This window comes from Tachypleus tridentatus, chromosome 2, assembly GCF_004210375.1.
Source record: "Tachypleus tridentatus isolate NWPU-2018 chromosome 2, ASM421037v1, whole genome shotgun sequence".
NCBI classification, from domain to species: Eukaryota; Metazoa; Arthropoda; class Merostomata; order Xiphosura; family Limulidae; genus Tachypleus; species Tachypleus tridentatus.
In genome coordinates this window covers 125,295,850-125,311,525 of record NC_134826.1, presented here as the reverse complement: position 1 = coordinate 125,311,525, position 15,676 = coordinate 125,295,850, and the positions used below count along the sequence as shown (strand labels likewise).

General features: G+C 28.7%; 1 protein-coding gene across 8 annotated transcripts in view; it reads right to left on the bottom strand.

The window, feature by feature from the left end:
* Window positions 1–400: 400 nt before the first annotated feature.
* The window catches only part of LOC143245026 (rab GTPase-activating protein 1-like), a 70,081-nt gene continuing 54,805 nt past the window's right edge, over window positions 401–15,676 (bottom strand). For 4 of the 8 annotated variants that reach the window (XM_076490804.1, XM_076490801.1, XM_076490802.1 and 1 more), the window contains exons 7-9: window positions 4,960–5,031; window positions 4,500–4,683; window positions 401–3,797 (exon numbers count right to left, since the gene is read on the bottom strand). The gene's annotated coding sequence lies outside the window, so the exon portion shown is untranslated. Of the gene's footprint in view, window positions 3,798–4,499; window positions 4,684–4,959; window positions 5,032–13,418; window positions 15,671–15,676 lie in introns of all 8 variants that reach the window. The other 4 variants (XM_076490798.1, XM_076490797.1, XM_076490799.1 and 1 more) reach the window with 4 other exon arrangements.

The following is a 15,676-nucleotide window of genomic DNA, read 5'->3' as shown; positions in this document are numbered from 1 at the left end:
GTAGGATTGACGGTAACTTTATAACGCCCTCACGGCTGAAAAGGCGAGCATGTTTGATGTGAAGGGGATTCGAACCTACGACCTTCAGATTAGAAGTCGAGTGCCAGCAGAAAGTTGGTACCTATTTATTTATATTTCGTGATAAATAATACATTTTGCTTGGATACAACTGCTTCTTTTTAGTATGAGGTTGCCTAGATATTGTTTATATAAGATATTGTGTTAATTATTTCTAAGTCCAATTGTGTTAGATTTAGTATTGCTAATGCTGCAGTGGACCATAGCCACAACATATTTTTTACTTTTTTCAAAAAGCAAGAATTCAAACATATAACAAGTAGCCCATTCCGTTCATACACTAATGGTATATTTGAACGGAGTCTTTAGAATATATTTAAAGACGTATAAAAAACAGGTAAAACCATTAATTTGGCAATTCAAAGCTCTTGATATACACCACAAGGTACATTTTGTTCACCTGGACAAATGCTAAAGAATAAACTATTAAGATATTTGTCACATAGGTTTGACCCTTTATAACCAGTTCTTAAAAGTGAGGGTACAGAAAGAAATTGTTAATTGAACATTACTTCAGGGTATTTGTGGTAGAAGTGCTCGAGTAGAACTAGATGATGGCATTTTGATGAAACAAGACCCTTTATGGCCCCTAAGTTATAGTCAGTGATCTACACCTCCCAATCTATGGTCATCTGTCGTTGAAGCGTATCGCAGAAATCGTAAGGGGATAATCAAAGTAAGAGAAAATAATTTTGAACGCAGTGTAACTAAAGACATCGATATGTCATGAACAATAGAATAAATACCAAATACACCGAATGTTAATATTTTAACCCCATATAGTTGGTTATTCGTCGTGCTTTCATCTAGTAACTCGTTACTTGCAGTGACATCTCACTTTGTCATTTTACCCGGTGGGGTAGCGATAGTTCTACGTATTTACAGTGTCAAAATCAGAGTTTGGACTCCCCTTGGTGGACACAGTAGTTAGCCTGATGTACTTTGCTGTACACAACCTTTCTTCGTAGAAAAAAGTGCTTATTTAATTTTTAGAAATGTATGCTGTGGAAAACGATTTGTAAAATGCTTGCATTATAAGCGATTTTTTACAGGGATAAAAATTAGTTATGTGAAAAGAAAGTTATCATCTCAAAACACTTTTATAAAACACAAACATCAGAAACGTGGTTATTCAATGTCAAAAATGAGTTAACATTATCAATAGTATGTCCAAAACCTAACGTATACCATTTTGATTACCAGAAAAATATAAGTTGAAACGGAAGTAGTTATTTAACACTACTGTTCTGCACAAGGACGGAATAAGAGCTTACCTTCCAATTGCAGAAGCAAGACTAGATATATAGTAATACAACTGAACAATACTTCAAAAATTTTATATAAATAATAGGGGTAGAGGGGTGACCTTAAAGGTTCATTTTTCATGTTCTTGGGTATTGAAAAAGTACTTGTGACAAAAATTCACGAATGTACTTAACAGTACCAATTACAATTCTACTGTTAAAACTGTATTTTATTAGAAAAACAAATCCTTTTCCTCATCTTCTTACGTCCTATTTGCAGTCATCAGTTACATGCAATAATTTCTTAGAAAAGTTAGAGGAGTGAAGAAAACTTAGTTTTAAAGATGTCTGCAAAAATAGTATAAAAGCCCATGATAAATGTATAATGCTTTTATAATATCATGTAAAGCCAGCTGCAATACAAATATATCTTACAAATGGATTATAAAATCATTTAAAACTTTACATTTTTAAGCATACAAGTAGTTTAAGTATATTTTGCAATGAAAAGGACTTTTATTAAATACCTTGCTCAAAATCTATCACCATTTGTTGGTGTCATAGTACCTACAAAACACTATAAAATGTATTTCTTATAAATAGTTTTTGTTATATGCTCATTATTACCTTATGATACATTCACATAAACTTGTTGTTATGGTAGAATGTCTAAGGTGTAACCAAGAATTGAGCTAAAGTATAGAAATGAAACTGGGAAATAACTGCTATTTTCAAACCAGTAGGAGCAAGAAAAATAGTCAAGAATTACTTGGTCAAATATTTTTACACATGTTGTGGACTTTATATTTACCATAAGAGGTGATTCTTGCTTTTAATTGTTTCACATACTTTAATCTTCAACAGAGATACATTTCTTGGTTATTCATACAATTTTATACCAACTTTATATAGTACTTCTATATAGTCACAAATTTCAACAAAATCAAACAGATAAAGAAAAAATTGTTGTCAATTTTCTTGATTAAGCTTCCAATATTCTGTGAATCAAGTCCAGGAGGAAGCATGGTGTCCCTCCCCATTATATGAGAACGTTCATGTTAAAAATAACATCTACAATATTTTGATTTTTTTATTTAACTACAATGATGTTTTTATGAAGTTAAAATTACAGTACATGTATACACACAGAATCTACTTCCATATACACATTTCTTTTTTTCTACAGTTGTTAGACAATACATTTGTCTTTCAATAAGTTTTTTAAGTAGATAAATTGCTAACGGTTTAATCATTCTGTTTAATTATTACATTGATGACATTTGTAATAAACAAATTCTTTTTGGAAGAAATATTAATTTTTTTGATAAATATTTCAATTTCTATTAAAGATTATTTTCTTCTGTGCTTGTTTATAGAAGAAATAGAAATTTAAAAATTATTTTATAAAGTTATGATACTACCATTTATTTCAATGTGTACATTAAAACTAAAAAATCAGTGTAAATAAGAAAGGAAATTTCTAACCATCTAAAACAAAAGGAAGATTTTTTCTACAAGTTGAACACTGGTATACAATCAAAACCAATACCTGTCAAAAATCAATGATATAAAATTATCATTGGTAACCTTCAGAAAGCTATAACAGATTATTTTGGTACCACAAGTTGCAGGATCCTTTCATTTGTTAAAACATATAATGAAAAACGTAACAATGAGCATTACAAATTGCACAACACAAATACTGCTCTGATACTGGTAAGGTATGTTTTAAAAGGTTGTCAAAAAGTTTGGAATGTCTGACAGAAATAAAATATTTATAGACATATCAGTTATAGCATATGTACATATCTAGGTGTGCATATTATATGGTCTAATTAAAAAGATGTGTTCGACATTGTTTTGCTTTTTTTAGTTTCTTAAAAGCAAGTCTATATTTCTATACTTATTTTCACTGAAGTACACCATTAGATGTACATTGTCTAGCTTAATAACATTAAAACAACAAAGGATTCTTCACCAGCTTTACCAATTTATCAAAGCATTTAGCAGAGATACAAGGTTTGTATCATAAATAAAACAATATGTCTTTCTGTCACTTTTGATAAACACTTCATATTAAAAAACTTTTCAGATTTTTTGTGCTTAATGCAGTAATTTTTTATCTTTTAGCCAAGTGCTTAAAAACAACCAAATTTTAAGGGACACCAACAATATTATATTTAAGTAATAAGGCTATAATTTGATAATTCTGTAAAAATCACAATTAATCTTAGCATTAAACCATTAATTATACAAAATGTGAGTACATTACAATTATAAATGTGAATTAGCAACTGTAGAAAAAGCTGTCAAAATGCACATGAATCAGGTTGCCCCTCCTTCTTTCCCTCCTCAGCCAGTGCCTCCTATCTCTTTGCGTGCTGCATCACGTATAGAGAATAAGGTCTTGTGAAACCAAGTACTTTTGGATGCTTGCAACTCTTGAAGAGCAGAATTTAGTTGATGGGTTAAATCCTAACAACAATAATAAAAAAATAATTCTTCATTTAGCACAAAATAAATAAAATTGTGGGCAAAAATATGAAATGAGCAATATGTAATTATTCTATGATATGCTTCAATATTACATTGATCTACCTTGTCATTTTAATGTATGTATAAAAAAGTGATTATAAAAAAAGGATTAATTGCAACAATACAGTACTTAAAATAACAAACAAATGAGTATGCAATATGCAATTTAAAAAATAAGCATTATAATTACAAATTATAGAAATAATTTTAGCATAAAAAATAATCAAAAGTAAATCAACTTTGTAAAAATAATAGATATTATTTGGAAACAAAGCAATTAATTTGAAATTAACCAACAAATAGAATAGTTTCAAATTTGTTTTTATTACAGTGGATACAATGTAATTAAACATAGGATTAGAACTCCACCAGATATAGTGCTAATTCACTTCACATTTCCATAGATGTCAAAAGAAGACTAGTGTTAAATGCAATGCCATTTTTTAGCTCACCTTCCTTCACAAAGAAGCATAAGCTAAACATTTTATACACTTTAAGAATTTTTAACTTTAATATAAATTTAGAGAAAACTTACACTCATTTATATTCATCATAATCCTTAGAAGAATGATATAAGAAAAATAATCAAGACAATGACACAAGTCATCTCAAATGTAATAGCTTTCCTTAATAGATCTTTACCTCATTTTTGCATTCTGTTTCAACCACAGGTAACTTGGTCTGAAGCAAGTACAATTTCTAGTTCCCTAATTTGTTTGTCTGTTTCCAATATTTTAGTAGTCTGCTCAGAAGAATAGATTTTCTTCTGACTTCCTTGTCTGAATATGTCTTGACTCTCCAAAAGCTTAAAGCAGTGATCACAGATCTTCAGTGTGGTATATTTGATTAAAAATTCTAGTTAATTTTTCCAAACTAAATGTATTTAGACATGTATTTTCAGTAAAATTGTTTAAACATTTTAAATACCTGTGGAAGTTTGTAATTAAAGAACCATACCATAACAGTAATTATATAATACACAGTTCAAAACAATTCATAAAGTATAATTACAAAGACATCTACATACATTATCAACTGCATATATTTTACAGATGAAAAAAGTTACATTCAAGTAAAAAGCATTAGAAACAATAATTTTTACCTTTAGTTGATCAACTGCTTCTTTATTAGTACTCTGCTCTATTTCTAATCTAGTGCTTAGCTGGGTATAGATCTACAACAAATAAACGTTAGAGTAGTTTATATATGAATAAAAGTGTATCAAACACATCAAAAGTATCAGTAAGCAACATGATATAAAAGTAGTAATCACACAGTGTATTTCTTAACACATTTTACCAGGGAAGTAATATTGTATTTATTTACTAGGGATAATTTATTTCAATTATTATATTTATACTTTTGAACCTATTTAACTCTCTCACAATGAAGTTGGTGAAATCAACTGAAAAATTAGTCACATTTATACTTGTTATAGTTTCCATACTATAACTTTTAATACACTTTGTGTATCCTTCACAAAACTTGGCACTTTTACTAAAAATTACAAGTAATTTGCATACAAAAAATCAGATTTTAAGGAAGTATTTTTACTAAATATTTAACCATAAATAAATATATTACTCCAAATCCTAACTGATTTCCACATTAAGATTAAAAATAGTTTCATTCATCTAAAATTACATTTGCAAAACCTCTAACACCTTCTAAATAAATTTCAAATATCATGATCCAATAAAACTATTTTATCTGTTATTTTCTATATCCTAACATCATATAAGGTTGGCCATAGCTACCAAAAAACAAATAAATCTCAATTGCCCTTTTTGTTGTGTTATAATAACTTCAAACTGTAACATAAAACTACATCTGTTTATCTGGAATTGCTTTAAATTTGTAACAGTATACATATATCTATAATTAAATTTTATTGATTTATTGCCTTTGGAACCATATTTAACTATTAAGCCATTTCACGTCTAGCTGTTGTTTAGTTGAAAAGTGACTGTGATTGACAAGAGTGCTTTTCTTTACATTTGTCTGTTATGCTAAGTTGTATTACAATTATTTTTGTGTTTCTTTAGCATTTTATAAAAGATAATATCTTCAAAAGAAGTGAGACTACTTTTTTTGTACAAGTTAAAATTTGGAAAAATACAGCCAAAGCCACTAGAAATATAAATTTAGCACTTGGACAAGGGGCTACTTCTCATCAGACTATTAAGCATTGTTTCTAGAAATTTTTTCTGATGATATGAACTTCAAGAATAAACCCAAACGAAGGTCTCAATCTGTTGTGAATGAAGAAAGATTAAAAGCTATTGTGGAAGCTAACTAGCAAACAACAGTTGGGTACTTGCAAAAGACTTGGAGGTTTCTAGTGCAACTGGTTCTTGCTACCTTACTGCAATCAGAAACATTAAAAAATCTAAGAAATGAGTACCACACAAATTGATGGAAGTGCAGAAACTGTTTAGGAACAAGAGGGGACCATTCTTGAAGCAAATCATTACCTTCCCATGGAAATCAAACTTGAAAGTTATATTTACAGTTCTTTTTACTGAAAACAACATAACATCATTTGATATATTAAAACTTCTTTGGCTTTCTATATGTTATAAAGATTACAGTATTAAATGCCTGAAAGAACTATTGGATCTTTCTAGAAGACAGGATGTGACAGGAAGGCATGACAAGAGTGGTCTGTTTGTCAATTTCATAGTTCTTTAAATCTTTCATTACACATTGGGTAGAATCCACGCAGCTTATAGCCACAAAAATACCCATGATAGTAATTATGCTACGATTTTTTTATAATGTATGAATGTCTTTAAAAATATTTTTTCAGGTTACTAATAAATGTTTTTCATACACAAAACACCAAAATTAATAATTTTTAATTTAAGATTTCTTTTTTTTTCTTTCAGAGTACTAACTATCCAACATCCAAACTAATTTTGATTATAAGATTAAAATTACTTTCATCCATTTCAACATTTTCAAATTTCACATGCAAAATTTTTATAACCTCCAATTAATTATCAAATTTCTTTAGAAAAAAAAAATTATATTTTGTCTGTTATTTTCACTACTTATCTTCATATGGGTGCATTTGATTTGACCAACTTTGTATCATCAATAGAAAATTATGATATAAATATAGATTATGTCTTATTTTTTCTAAAATGACTACAAATAATAACAAAAAAACAAAAATGTTTAGTCTAAATAGTTTACATTTCATAACATCATATATTTATTATTTATCATATTGACATTTTGCAGTTAGGCAATGCACGTGCACTCATGTTACTGTATCTTAGAGTATAAAACTGATCTTTAGTCTTTACAGAGTGACCTATCTTGGCTGTAATTTAGGAAACTAGTATTTTGTAAATACAGTCATATTTCAGTTACACCACTTTATATATGTAAATACATTATTACAATTTACAAATAAATTCTAAAACTTATTTTTCTCAAAATATAAAACAGTAAATAAATAAGTATAACAAACAATTACATCTTCTAGTTAAAAAGTTTGTGCTCATTTGCTGCTTGAAATAGGTTACTAAGCCTTATCAAAATTTGCATATGGAGGATGTGAAACAAAATTTGTTTTTATCCATTTTAAAGTGACCAAAAATCACAAATTACTGCATCAATACCACAGAATTCCACTATAATTTATAAAACTTTATTTAACATAACAAAATTTATTGAACAAAATACAAAATTTCAAGCTCACTAAAATTTACCTTACCTTTTTAAATCAAAGTTTTAAAATAACAGTTTGGTAGCTGAATAATTCAGTTATATTGAGAAAGCCACTAGGGGACATTATGAGCTTTTGATTGGTTATTCACATGTCATAAATAGGAGTACATAAGCATATCTTTTCAAAAAGGAAAAAGAGGTGGATGAAGACACTGTGTTTGGTTAATTCATTTAGAAATTTAAGAGCAAACAGAAAAGATACGAGGAAAAAGAGGTGGATGAAGACACTGTGTTTGGTTAGTTCATTTAGAAATTTAAGAGCAAACAGAAAAGAGATAAGATACAAGGCTCTTATTTGGTTTTTAGATTATATGAGTTCCTAATGTGTAAGAGACTATAAATGTTTTATTTTGACATGAAAAACATCTAAACTTAACCAATGCCTCATTTAACGTACCATATGACATACAAAAATTGACATTTAGATGTGTTATCTTAAGATTCACTTTAAAATCAATAAATTAAATAATGCATAATACTTAAATTTGGATTATAGTCTACAACTTTACACTACACTTATTAACATACATTCTTAAAATAGTAGTTAAATAAAGGTTTGAATGCAATTCTACAAACACAATGACATGGCCTTTGGCCCACGTCCATAAGACCCATAGAGATAGGATTAATCAAATGAGATTGAAAGCTATGAATATTATGCTTTACCTGAACAATGACAATATTATAATAAGTAATTTGCACTAAATTTAATCAAGGAGTAAATAAATTATAAATTAGAGAAGAGGGGATAACTAGAGAGCAAATGTCACAAATTTTGAATTAAACTTTGAATCCACATTACTAAAAAAACATGATATACACAAAAAATTATGCCAGCCATGAAAGAGTTAATACATTTCTAACTGTTGAGAGTCAACAGTTCAACCTCAGAGCCAACAGAAGAAAAAGTATCAGATCACATGGAAGACTCCACCACTCAGCATATAAGGAACTGTCAATCCCCACATGACATCCAAGTAATGTTACACTTGTGAGATGGTAGTAGAGGGGTCTCAAGAGACATGAACATCCATATTTGAAAATCACCCCCCTCTTCTTGTTTTTTTTTATCTATCATAAAATCAAGCCCTATGAAAAAGATCCAAAATAATTCAAAAGAAAATGTTGGAAATGTAGTAATAGTGCTGAAGAGCAACCCAAAGTAAACACCTATCTTCATATATTTGCTGTTGAGAAAAAAAATGAATAAGAAAGAATAAAGATAAGCCTATAAAAGGAATGGGTATATTAGGATGCATCAACATAGGTCGAGAAATTGAGTCACAAGATTAAAATCACTAGGGATGATATAGTGAGGTATAAAGACTGGAGCAAGCAAAATAGAATTCATACCAATACACAGAAGAACAAAGAGAGAACCTTTTGTCCAGATAATAAAATAAAGTATGAGAGGTGATAAGTGTATTTTGAAACACAGGCCTGATAATATAAGAAAGTTTGAGGGTTTTCTTCAGCAGGAAAAGAAGTTCAAAGCACAATCAGGAAGAGCAAACAATCAAATTCATTATCTTCATTCTCTCCTTAAAATGAAGGGAAGGAATGCCTCAAGAACAGAATGGAGCTGAATGTCCTAGCTGTATAATGGAATGTACTAACCTATGCACAGTGGCCATCATGTCAGTGTTCTTCCATAAACTATAGTTGATGTATATATAGCAAAATTAAACAATTACATTTAAATGAAGTTAAATAAGTAACCAAAACAAAATCATGAGGAAGGACTGCATTAAAAACAGCAAATCCCAAACTCTGATTAATTATATTATAACCATAAACTTTTCAGCCATAAACAAAACCCATTAAAATTAAACAAAATATGTTGCATTTATTTAAGAGATCCTAAAGTACAAGCTACAATGTGGGGTTATAAAATGTATCCTAGGTTTTGGAGGTGACTGAAGAAGTAGGACCCACATTGCTGTTGGGATACACAATCTATTAGTCTTAACCTCCAATTTTCTAATCTCACGTAAGAAGATTAAAACATAGGAGAGTGAAATGTGGGTACTCAAGCCCACAACATCCCACATCTATATCACCTTTCACTGCCTGCAGACAGTTGTGAGAAGGCAACTACTCTCCCAAATTAAAATAAAAATATAAAAAAATGAAACATAAAAAGAAGAAAAATAAATCAAGTATAATAAAAAATAAGGGAAATAAGGAATACTACCATTTGGGGAATAAGAAAGATACAACTTGCCTCTTGAAGTAAGCACTCCTGTCCCCAGTATGGTACAGGCACTAATTAATGCAGCATTGAACCATATCAGTACACTAAGCATACTATGACTGTCATGCTTTTAGATGTGGCTTAAGGTGTAAATCTGCATAAAGTAGTGCCAAATTTTTAAATGATCTTATTTTTAACTAAAAATAATTATTAATAATAAAAGAGAAGAGAGCTTAACTGAATGAACAGGTGTGTTGTCTTACCTTGAAACAGGAAACAGGAGTTTTCAAGTTCTTTTATTAAAAGAAAATTAAATACATACACAGTACTGAAATAAATTACAGAAATGGTTACAATAAAGAGCAAAAAAGCAACTTCTATGGGCATGCCAATCCTTTATCATATGAAAATGAATGGCACAATAACACAGTTACATGATAGTTGTTTAAACTGTGATTAATTGTCTGAAATACAACGTGACAAACACAAAGAAATCAGGTTTGATTTGTCAAGCATACTACATACAAAAATGTATGGCAAAACCCCATATTTCAGAAAAAACTGAATAAGGTACATGAAATTGGCACTTTTAACAATAGAAGTGACTGAGGTACTAAACCAAAACCTTCCAAAACTGATAGTGACTATTCATGCATATGTTCGTTATAAAACTCATAACTGAACGTAGGTCTTGTCAATGAAATTACTGCAAATACAGGTGTAAATTTTACCTTAGCACAGTTGTGTCAACTGGCATGTAACTGCTTAAAAACTGCTACTGAAAAGTAATGAAATCAAAAGTTGTAATACATACTGTACCACAAAAAGTGAAATTTGCAAAGTTGGAGGTGTATGCTTTTTTTACAGGGGAAGTTTGTATTGTTCAACAACAATTTGTTTAACAGTAAAAAGGATAAGAATGATATAGTTAATATATACAACATCTACAGTGAAACACAGTGTTAATGCTTTATATAAAACTGATAGCACCCTAACAGCTAATAAGTACAAGTAAATTCTGATCTACTATGTTATTTCTTCAAAAATGCGACTGACTGGACAGCGACTCATCTTCTAGAAAGACAATGACTACAAACAAACTGAAAATGTAATGAAGCAGTAAGCTGATAATAAAGAAGCCAGTGGAATAACAACCATGTTTTGACATGCAAGAATACCTGCTGTAAGCATTCTTAAGGCTCTCTTCTTATCAAAACTGAAAAGTTTTACCAAAGGTGACCATAATGTTTGCTAAATTGTGAGGAGTACACGACTAATGATCTAAAATATTTTTCCAATTCAATAAATATATTCTAAATAGAGTAACCACCAGTTTATACTCTAATATGATAGCAGTGTTCCGAGAAATCTCTGTTTCAGTCTGTTGGAGTTCTCGCCAACACATCTCTTTCAGCTATAAAGTCCATAAAAAAATATTATTGATATTTTTTTCATTTAATCTTTGCATAAAATTTTAACTTGAAACATAAGTTTCAGCACACAGAACAATTATGTCAATATCAAAGTAATTCTCACTGTAGGTGCAATAAATGAGAAAATATACACTTACAAATGACTCCTTCTTTTACATGCAAAAGATCTGTATAAAACTTTTTAAAGTAATTCAGCTAAGAGCCAACATTCCAAAACTTGCAAGTTCAATAATAAATGGATATACTGTGAGGAGTTCTCAAAAAATAAAAAAATAAACTAAGCCTGAAGTAAAAAAATCAAGCTCATTGAGTAAGAATTCTAAAACACTATGAGCAAACACCATCCCACAACATCCTAAACCACATGAATTAAAATTTTAAGTTTAAAAATGATAAAAAACACAAATACAGTAGAATCTCAATATTTTCCACACATACTAAGTTTAAACTCATACATGAAAGTGAATTTTATGTAAAATCAAACTCTTTCAATAAAGTTAGCAACTAGCTGTGAGAAGAAACAATAAAACAATCCATATCAAAAGTTTTAGCTCATAACTGATAAAAAAAGACTAATATAAACAATGAAAATCAAAGTAAAAAGCTTTTCACTAATGAAAAGCTAATACAAATAGCAAATATAAAGGGTAAAGACTTACAAAGAGTGAAAATAATACACTCTATGTAGATAAAAAGTTAAATAAATAAAAGTTTATAACTAATTATGAAAGTATTCTGGCCAGTTACTAATAAAAATCCAAATATACATAAAATTTGTCTATAATATGCATTATAATGTTTTAATTACTGTAACTGCATATCAGGTATGTTTTATGTTCAAATCACAGCATATTGGAGGTAAAACATTATGCACCATTAAGACTGCAGTTGATTTTTTAAAGAAAAATTGACAGTCTACTCTACATCACCCACTGAACAATGTAAATTAAAGACCACTACAGTATGTTGTAATTGTAATGTACAAGTTTTTTATAACCTTATAACCAAAAAATAAGTGAAATTTTTATTGAGGTGAAGTCTACATTTATCATTCAAAAATTGTGTTTTTGTAAGAATCAAGCTTCATAGTATACAAAGAATTAAATGGCTGCTGAAAACGTTTTTAAGGCTACATCTTTCTACAAAAGCACACACAATTAAAGCTAATTAGTATATGAACCAGTAAATCAAAAGTTTAATAAATGGTATGTAATGAAATATTTAAGAAATGTACAAATATTTCAGTAAAGTCAATTTACTAGTGTACTATAATTATAAATCACCATTCACATTTATTTTTACAGAAATAATAAAAATGACGAAAACTGTTTCTAGTTGCACACATGATGAATTGAGCAATTTACTTTCCTGCTCAGGTTTTTTTTCCCTAATCCTAATTTAACTGTAAAACACTGTTCCATTTATTTACTGTTTTACTACATTTTGAATTGTTTTATCTAAGTTAAAATAAGAAAATCTGTTTAACATTTAATCAGCATAATAATTCAAATGATAATTAGAGATTTTATTTAAATTGTTCTGTACAAACTATATAAAACTTCAATAAAAAATCCTTACAATTATGACATATTCAAAATGTAGTAAAACAGTAAATAAATGGAACAATGTTCTACAGTTAAATTAGGATTAGGGAAAAAAACCTGAGCAGGAAAGTAAATTGCTCAATTCATCATGTGTGCAACTAGAAACAGTTTTCATCATTTTTATTATTTCTGTAAAAATAAATGTGAATGGTGATTTATAATTATAGTACACTAGTAAATTGACTTTACTGAAATATTTGTACATTTCTTAAATATTTCATTACACACCATTTATTAACCTTTGGATTTACTGGATATACTAATTAGCTTTAATTGTGTGTGCTTTTGTAGAAAGATGTAGCCTTAAAAACGTTTACAGCAGCCATTTAATCCTTTGTATACTATGAAGCTTGATTCTTACAAAAACACAATTTTTGAACCATAAATGTAGATTTCACCTCAATAAAAAAATCATTTATTTCTTGCATTCTTTTTCAATTTCATCTCAATTGTAGAATAATATGAAAAATTACATTTCAAATAGTATTAAACAGAATATAACCTGGCTATTAGACTGTGAACCATGAGTTTAACAATCTACAACTTAACTTCTCAAGTTATTTACTTAAAAATTTAATCATCATCATCTAACCTGGTCTACTTCTGTACCCAGTCTTTTCTTCTCTTCTTCGGCTTCTCTTAATGAAATTTTAGTAGCAAGTAATTCTTTTGTTAAGGTTTCAGCCTGTGATCAGTTCAAATACACTGTTATATTGTGAAAATATTACTGTTTATATAGAAGTACCTAATATCTTCTTAAATACCTAATAATCTCACTTTGCTATTGTTTTGAGAATTAAATAAATATAGTTTTATTTTATGTACACTCAAATGACATTTTACCAGTTAATTTCTATTTACTCCTTTCCAGATGAGTCATGAGACATATGCTACATCATCACATTTGTTGACTAGCATTCAGAATTTTGTTGAAATACTATTTCATGAAGTTATGTCATTAAATATGGTATCACCCTGTAGATTATAATTCAATTTTTTATATTATACAATATACATTAATTTCTTAATTTAAAAGTAAATATCTTAAAAAAAAATCTAAACATCAATTTTTGTGTGCCACATGGTATGATGAATGCAACTAGGTTTAAAATTAGATGTTTGCGATGTCAAAATACAAAGTTTATAGTATTATATGAAATAGGATCTCAAATAACTGAAATTTACAAGTTAGAATGTAAAATAAAAACCTCTTATCTTTTTTATATGGTGAGATATTGGCTCATGTATGGAATCAATCACAGTAGCAACCCCAATCACTTCTTTCCATTTTTGGAAAAAGTCCTTTATATACACTTAATTCTATATACAGCATGTGAATAACCAATCAAAAGCTCAGAATGTCCCCTAGTGGCTTTCTCAGCCATTTTCAAATATAACAACACACCCTCTTTCTCTTGAGACAAAATTTCATGCTGGTAATTTTTTTTAGCCTGTTTAAAATTTCATATTTTTCTAGGCCCAAATATGGCTTAGTTACCAAAGTTAATAAATTATAATTGACTTCTTCTGAGGTATCACTACAGTAACTTGTCATTTTTTGGTTATTCAACTGTATGCAAAAATATATTATTTTGTTTCATACCCTCCACATGCAAAATTTCTTAAGGCCTAGCAAGCCATAACAAGCAGCAACAATGTGCATAAGGTGTAACTAGGAGACATAATTGCTTGCATGATGTACTTCTTTATTCACTGTTATGTGTTTTAAGAAAAATGTTTAAGAACTCGATCATAAACACTAGCTACATATATAATGTATTATAACAGAAATGTGCCTATATTTTACTAAATACTAGTCCACTGAAATACAGCCAAGACAAGTCACTCTGTAAAAAGTAAATGTCAATTTTATATTACTGGATAGAGCAACATAAGTGTACACACACCCCATCATCATAACCACTCTCCTGTTAGCCAGGCACAGCTAAAAATGTCAATATAATAAAAATAACAATTATATATATATATATAAATGTATAATATTATGATGTTTAAGCTGTTTAGAGTAAACACTTGTGTTTAAGTTATAATTTGTAGTCTTTATAGAAAGAAAAAAACAATTTATATTTATTTCCTATTTTTTTATGGTGGTTAAGAGATTTGTCAAATCTTCAGAACACATACAGAGATTCTGATAAGTTAGTGAAAATAACAAATAAAGTATAAAGTTCTTACTCAAAAAGCATTTGATAATTATCTGGTAGTTATAAAGATTTAAAATGTGAAATCTAAAAATTTTTGGATCCATAAAATTATTTTTTTGTAATTTTAAAGTGAAAATTATTTGCATGTTGGATAGTCAAAATTTTGAAGGAGAAAGTGTTATGAGGAAATCTTAAGTTAAACTATCTGAATGCATAATTCAAAAATCTGATATTTTGCATACAAAAGCCTCTTAATGTTTGCCAATAATCTGCAAAATTTTGTAAAAATATATCCTAAAACACTCTGAACAAACACCATCCCACAGCATTTGAGGTTAGAAAATGTTATGAATCACAAGCCACAAGAATTAAAATTTAAGTTTACAAATGATAAAAAATATATTTGTGTATGAAAGCCTTGTAATGTTTACCAATAATCAGCAAAATGTTGTAAACATATGCATATATTATCAAAAATCATAGTATAATTACTCTCATGGGTACTTTTGTAAGGGTAAAAACTTAAATTTATAACAATTTTTGATGAAATAGTGAAATGGGTACTTATAATATCAAGTTCCTTTCTTAATTGTATTTTACTTATGGCCAATTCATGAGCAAGATCATCATTTTCTTGTTCTAGTCGTATGTGGCTCTCCAACAGACATTTATTCTCATGCTAAAA